Source organism: Aedes aegypti, chromosome 2, assembly GCF_002204515.2.
Source record: "Aedes aegypti strain LVP_AGWG chromosome 2, AaegL5.0 Primary Assembly, whole genome shotgun sequence".
NCBI lineage: Eukaryota > Metazoa > Arthropoda > Insecta > Diptera > Culicidae > Aedes > Aedes aegypti.
Genome location: NC_035108.1, coordinates 96,790,057 through 96,798,268, shown reverse-complemented (window position 1 = coordinate 96,798,268; position 8,212 = coordinate 96,790,057). Strand labels below are relative to the sequence as shown.

Here is an 8,212-nt window from a genome sequence, read left to right as displayed (position 1 = left end):
GATTTTGAGCCTGTACGGATTTTGGTCCCCCACTGTACCAAGAAATGATACGTTTTCGCATTCGTTTATCCAATGTATCGCTCATTGCATACCTAACAAGCGTATTCACAGTCGCTAACGTTTGAAATCATGCACGCTAATAGATTTCGCTCGCTGGCTACGTTATTCCTAATCCCTCTACAGATTTGTCTCTAGACTAGATTATTTCCGACGCGAAGTTCGTTTCAACGTTTATAAACGTGGAATATTTAATATTTATTAGTATAGTCGGCTGTAAATTACCATCCCTAGTTGATAGAATGATAAAGAATCCTATTTCAAATCACACGTTTTGTTTTGATAGCATGTAAAACTCAATGAACAAGCGCTTGGATGGAGGAAGGTCCCTAGAATTTTTGTGGTACGATTAGGAACCTACCAATTATTTTATTCATTAGCATTGAGCAATTCGCAAAAACTCGTAGACCATGACAATAATATTATAATATTATCATATTATGATCATCATATTAGGGGTCATGCACAAATTACGTCACGCTCCAAGGGGGGGGGTCAAGCCAAGCGTGACAGCCTTACAAAATTTTCGAAGGACTCATACATAAACCGTGACAAAGGGGCGGGAGAGAGGTGGTCGAAAAAGTCAAAATTTAGCGTGACATAATTTGTGTACCATCCCTTATGATTATCATATGGTCGGCGTTAAGTCAGAGTGGACCAAGTAACATTTTTCATATTTTGAGAAAAATGGGCTTAAAGTCTAACACTTTGTAATTTTTTAACTCGTTAAAATTGTAATGTGAAGTTATAACCTTGGAAAAACATAATAAAAACCAATAATAGAATTTTTTTGATGGACTGTGTACACTTGGTCCACTCTGACTGAACTAAAGACCACCGTTCAGTGATTTAGTTCACTCTGACTGAACAATATATAGGAAAATAGCAATCATTTAATGTTTGTATGGTTGCACTGGGTGCATATCTCTAAGATAAACAGATTATCAACATCCTTCGACATCAGTATAATAAATTATTCAATAATCCATATCCTCAATCCCAAAATCAGTGGCATTACGATAGCTTGAAAATTAAAGTTTTGCAGGGTCAGGGGGTCAGACCAGCAATATTCAAATATGCGTTCAGTTAGAGTGGACCAAGTGAAAATCGTGAGTACCAGCCAAAATATACTGGTCCAATGCGCGGGTTCTAGGACATTCCTTTCAGACACCATAGAACTACCAACAGCTTCTATCGGACTCTGAAATCGACTCAAAAAACCCAATAATTAAGCAGTTTATTGCTTTTTGACACTTGGATCGCTCTGTCTGCACAGAAAGTGTTGCAATTTCTGACCACCCATCCAAATGTGGTAAATGGTCAAAAATCAAAATCAAATGCATTGAAATAAGTAATATTAATGAATTTCTATTGATGGATAAGAAGATGAATAGGACCGGATCCTATTCTTGGCACTTTTGATTCACTTCGGCAGTGGGGTTTTTTGAAAGCTGCAAAGCTCATATTTGGACACAATATGCGTCGTACTTAAGCGCTTCTTATTGCAAAGATTCAGACAATTCGGCTGCTAAAAACCCCCCATGCCAAAGTGAGTCATGGAAGTGCCGAAGTAGCTCTGCACCCTAATTCGATGTGAAAAAATCAGACAAATCACTTGAAATGTCTTTCATTTCCTCGCATTCATCAGCGCGCTGATCATTTTCGCTGTTATGGTAATAAGCACTTGGTCCACTCTGACTGCATACTTTTATGGATTTTTATTGACCATCCAAAGTAAATTTCTTACATATCTCTCGCAGTTTACAACATTCATCAAATCTGATCAAAGTGATATGGAAGTAATGTAATTTCGTGTCTAATGTAAGAATAATCCAAATTTCCCAAGTTTTGTACTTGGTCCACTCTGACTTAACGTCGACCATATTATGAGAGTTGCCTGCTTCATTCGGTAAATTTTCCCAGCACGTTTTTCAAGAAAAAACGATTTTATGATTGAAAAACTATGCTTTTATGCTGTTTGATACCAAAAATCAGTTCAGTAGTTTACACACTACAATTCATTCATACGATCAAATACGATACCAAAGCCAGTAATTTGATAATGAATCTTTTAGCTGTCTAGTAGAGTACCTATAAATAAAAGAAATATCGAATTTAGAACTGTACCATTTAATTCCTAAAGACGGCCCTACAGTTGAGGTCGAAATACTCGCATCTGTCAAAGGCGTCAAAAGGTATATATACCTATACTATATCTATATCTATCTATATAAGAGTATACTCTAGTCCTAGTGGAATTGAAATTCGGCTTTTCAGTCATTTAAGTTTAACCTTTGTCTCTCAGACGAGAAAGACGCATCCTCCAACGATCGAGAGATGTCCCGGACACATCCACAGCTGGGGAAGGAGAAGGAATGACTATTTGGAACTCTTCTCATATACCTACATCTTGGGAAGTCGGATGTTGTTATTGGGAAGGTTATCGCTGAAAAGAAAAGAAAAACAAACAAATCCTATTTGAACAACTTATTACTATGTTGCCATCTCTCCTCAATCAATTATGCCACCTTAATCAGAAGCAGCTATCAACCTACGCACGTGAACCTCATAAAGCACCCTCCACGAAACTGTTTTTCCTCAAGTGTCCCTCCTGTGCACCGGCGCCTTCACACTCAACAACCCAAACCGTAGCATCATAATCTTGATTGTCTCGCTAATGATTATTAAAAGAAGAAGACTTAACCGCAAACCTCTCTGCAGTAGTTATCAAACTACACCATCGAAACCATTCAAAGATACCTCGTAAGTAGACGGATGAAGTGAATTTCACGCACTAGGTTTGCGACAGATGGTTGCCTCAACCATCATCATCATCATCATGGATTCATTTTCTTTTCATTCGGAAGCGAATGTCCCATTCCTAAATGCTTAGTCCGGGAATTCAATGGGGTGCTCCCAGGCGGATGTTTTTCTTGGGGTAGGTTCACATCACCTAGCTGGCTACCAGCTCAACAGCAGCGTCAAGTGGGAGGAAAATTGGTTGGGCACGACTTCTGTGGTTTTGCTAGCAAACAATATGAAAACACGTTTCGGCATATGATGGTGGTTGACTGTTTGAGTTATCCGTGAAAAATTGAGAAATTAGTATACAGTGATACCTCCATGAGTCGATGTTCCATGACTCGATATCGACTCATGGAACCATACTAAAAACAAAATTTCATGGTTACTATGATGGTCCCTAGAACAGCTTTCCAAAGGATTTCTGTTCCATGACTCGATATTTCCATGAGTCGATGGTCCCTTCAATATCGACTCATGGAGGTTTCACTGTAAAACTAGTGAACCCAGCAAACTTTGTCTTGCCATCAAGTAGGCTGTTGAAAAATACCATGAAACGTCCCGTACAAAATGACACTTCCGTTCACTCCCGTTTTTCCGACTTTTGCGTTCAATGCCCTGGGCTTTTCATATACACAAACACGTCGGAACACTTTAAGAACATATTAATAAAAGAATTTCTAAAATCCAGTAGCCATTTTGTGACATACAAACACCACTCCATTTTTATTTAAGGTACCGTGGGGTAAGTGGGTAATGGAATTCGCATAGTTGAGATTCTTCCAATTCTAGAGACTTTAAATTGAAACAAATGAGGTTGTGTATATTTTTTAGCTTGACTCCCACCATATATAAGCAGCATGCTGAAATAGATTTTTATGAAAAATTGAAGAAAAAAATACAGAAAAAGTTTTTGGAAAATGTCTCCTTACTTTTCACTTGCCCCAAAAGTGGGGCAAGTGAAAAGTTTACCGTTTTGAACAATAAATTCAAAAACAAACAGTTATATTCACGATTTCAATTAGCTTTAATACTTGTTAAGACTTCCCAATGAACAATAACATAAGTAACATGTAAACAAAGAAAATGTTATTCTTTTCACTTCAGTTTTCTTCTGTTCAGTTATGTTAGTTGAAATGATTCGACAACATTATAACTGCAACATTTCCAATGTTAGTTCTTACATTATAGGACAGTAATTGCATTTCTGCTCTGTAGAATTTCCACCGCTCGTTATTTGTTTTTGAGAAAGTCGGATATGACGTCGGATAACTCTTCGGGAGAAATCAAACGGAATCGTTCAATAACGTATTTAGGGTCTTTTTTATGTGGATAGACCTATACCCAATTTTTATGTTTTGAACTAGCTTTACATAAACATTCCACGAGATTTCCGTGTGTTCTCTAATATTGCAACTTTTCAGTCAACGTCTTCCTTTTAATTTGCTGCCCGAAGTAGACATATTGATATTGTAATGTTTGGCAACATCTTTTAGAGAATTTCCATGATTTCTAATAGCTTTTAACGCTTGAGTATAGTGTTTCTTGAATTATCAGCACGTTATGTTTTTCTATGATAATTGCGAACCATGTTTACTTATGGCTACTTAAAGAGAAAACACAAATTCAATCTCTAATGATAAACTTTTCACTTGCCCCACCTGATAAGAAAATTGACGGTGTTTAAATTTAATTATTTTTAGGTCTACGTCGAATTAATTCTAAAACTTTTTTTATTGCAGTTTAAAACTGTCACAGAGGACAACTGAGAAGTGGTACAGGAAATTATTTTCCGCAACTTTTTTCCACTAAAAATATTAAAATAAGATTGTACGGAGTAACAGTTGGCAGGTTAACAATTTTTCACTCTATTATGCAATAATGGCTGAAAAATCTCAGAAATCTATTACCTATCGTAATGTTCTCAATGACCTCAAAGGTTTACGCATGAGTTTAAAACGTTAATTCACATATTCAGTAAAATATATCAATTGTTTTCACTTACCCCATTTACCCACTTGCCCCGCGGTACCTTATATAGATAGATAGATAGATAGATTACAGTAATCCAGAGGAACATCGATCATATTTCTGAATCATTTTTCAATTTGTTCATTAAAGTTGTACTTAAAAAACATAGCAAATTCTATATTGATGAAACAACAGGTGACTTTATATTTAACATATTTTGATATATCGTCGAATGGAACTACTTTGGACTCTCACGTTATGGATTTTTTAGCAGCAGCAATTTTTGAGCAGCATTGGTTGATGTGTAACACTGTCCCAACTAGGCACAACTCGTTTTATAAAGTCTATTACCCTATTAGGACTACCTTGCCAAATTTCCAAGGGCTCTAATAACCCTTTTCCAAATGTTTACATTCTTTGATTAAGCAATGCTCGGCAGTTGCAGGGTAAATGCTCAGCAGTTTCGTTTTCAGCTTGACAACGACATTCAGAGGATTGGATTTTTCCTATCTTTTTAAGATTATAACTACTTGGGCAGTGACCGGTCATCAGGCCAGTTATTACCCTAAGATTATTTTTATTAAGATTCAATATAGCCCGGACTTTTGTTAGACTGGGTTTCATGAATCTTTTCGCTTGCTTAGATGTATCCGTGGCGTTCCAATTGGATTCTACCATGGACATTTCCCAATTTTTCAGTTTCATCCTGAGAGTGCACTCAGGAACACCACAGAACGGTTCAGGCAGGTCCGTCCCACTCAGGCTCAGATTGGGTACCATTTCTAGCACCGTAAAATGGGGTATCTTTGATAATGCGGGTAACTTTGATAGTGCGTAACCCACCACATACTAATCGAAATATCATAATTTCTGTTAATCAGGTAAGCAAAACGAATGCAAAACTAAAGAATATTAGTATGACACTTCATGTAAGAGCGGTTTTCATTTGAATCAAGAACATTTGAGGCTTTTTATACGAATATTGAAAATTGACACAATTTTAGCCTTTTTGAAACGCTTACAAACAATCTGTTCTACGATCACTATTTGATGTGATTTTGAATAGTTGGCCACTTATCTTTGACAGCCTAGTTATCATAGCACTCGAATACGGCCTCAAATCTCTTAGCGAAAAGCATTTTCACAAACTGGGACCATTTTTGTAATCTAAGTCGCAAATTTCCATATAACGTTAAACGCCTAGAGGTATTCAATGCCCTACAAATGTTCGTTATTCATTCAATTTTGTTCGATTCATACTTCATTATCAAAGTTACCCCAAAACAGAAAGCCGACTTTCAATTATATGAAAAATTATATATCCATTCAAAATAAGTCTTTTGGAAATCTATCGTCTGCAATCGATAGCTAGGATGCCAGTACTTGTTTTAAAAATATAAATTATAATACTTTGAAACAGCGTGCATGCCTATTCAAGTTTTCTTCGAAAAAACTATCAAAGTTACCCCCTTTTACGGTACTGCATTTGGTCCCTCGGTAGTGCAAAAGGTACCCAAGTTTGACAGATCGCAGTACACTTTTCACAGCGTTCTAGATTACTTTATGAGCCATGAAATTTTGAGCAACTGCAAGGGACATGAAGGTCTTTAATTTGTCTTTGGTTCAGGGCCAACAAAGCTCGAAGCTGCACCCTGTCTTGCTAGATTGTCGGCGATTTCATTCCCCTTAATTCCACAATGGCCGGGTGCAATATAGCAATGGATTACCTGCTTTGCTCATGTCCACAGTTGATTAGCAGAAGTTTTCTCATTTAATTTTGTACGGGGAAAAGCATCCAACTTCAAATATCTTGTGAATGGAAGCTTCGATCGAAAAAATATTTGGTAGGCGTGATAGCCGTAATCATTACGCACAACCGGATCCAAAATCGAAAATAGTTCCCAATTTTGAGAAATAATTCGTTAGATGCATTTCGCCATAGAAATATTTTTCGCGTTACCTGTTAGTGATTTTTGGTGCATAGACACTAGCGCATGTGCGTTACTATGTGGCGAGTAGCGAAACAGGGCATGCATGTAACCCATTGGGCCGTATGAATAAAATGTAGTAAAGTTGAGTTTACTACATTATCGGTAGTAAACGCTATATGTGGAACACGAGTGGAACATGTTTGTGTCATTTCTCTTTCTACACGCTAAGATTAGTTTACCCAAATATGGGTAAAGTTTACCCATAATCGCCGAAAAGTGCACACACTCATTTTATGGGTAAATGGACTTTACTCATAAATTGGTAAAGCCACTGTACCAAAAAATGGGTAATTTAATTCTATTTGGAAATCCGAGATTTTCACCTTTTCAGAGCTCGAATATCTTTTTAATATAGTTTTGTAGATTATAATAAATGAATACAATTCACTAGAAATAGTAGGTACATATCTCATTTATTTAATGAATCAATATTGAATCTACAACTTTAATCAATATGATAGATTGAAGATTCGTGCCACTGAAATGCCAATGAATATCAAAAACATATTCCACATTGCATTAATTTGGAGCCGAGTTTTCCACGATGGATAACGGATTGCGGTAGTAAACCTCCGCCCTAGTGGATCCAGAAATGTTAACCGGGAACCTGCCAACCAGAGTACCAAAACGCACGTTTTCAATCCAATCTTCCGGAAACGAGTGAAATGGGAATAGCTCGGATGAAAATTCATCGCTAGTTCCCCTTGGCGCAGATTCCTAAGTAGCGGAATGAATGCTGTAAAACAAATCAGCTAGAAATAGTTATGAATAATTATTTTAATTGCAATTTACCTTTATCAGGCAACCACTCTTAGTTCCTTCACGAAAATTTCGTTGATGATGATGAAGCTAATGTTTTTTTTTTTCATCCAAATATGGATAGATTGTGACTACTCACATATGAGTAAATTCACTTTACTCATAATATGAGTGAATTTTACCAAATTTTATAAGTATAATTTACTCATATTATAGGTAATGCAACGGAAACCCAAATTTGGGTGAATCAACTACCAATTTTTGGGTAAACTGAACTAAGCGTGTACACCTTTCGAACATACTTCAAACAACGCGTTGCTTTGAATAAAGGTAGCATTTACAGTAGTTTCTCGATTTTATCACTGCTCGTTTTAATATCACTTCATTATATCACTCTCGATTTTAGCACGGTTATATGTTCGATTTTATCACGCCATAATAATTGTTTGAATTTCACACATTTCACAACGAAAAAAACCCTAATCAATCAACAAATATCTATTTGACCTATCTCTTACGTGTAGAGATGGTCGGGACTCGGTTTTTTAAACCCGAAACCCGACCCGAACCCGAACCCGACGGGTTGCTTAATTTGCTTGAAGGCTACAAAATAATCGGGTACGGGTCGGGTT

The 8,212-nt window shown here is 36.7% G+C and overlaps 1 long non-coding RNA gene across 1 annotated transcript; it reads right to left on the bottom strand.

Annotated features, from left to right (window-relative positions):
• Positions 1-7,215: 7,215 nt before the first annotated feature.
• Positions 7,216-7,700, bottom strand: LOC110675096. Its single transcript, XR_002499275.1, has 2 exons — positions 7,614-7,700; positions 7,216-7,557 (listed from the first exon to the last, which is right to left on the bottom strand). It is a non-coding gene; the product is annotated as an uncharacterized LOC110675096 (long non-coding RNA).
• Positions 7,701-8,212: the final 512 nt, after the last annotated feature.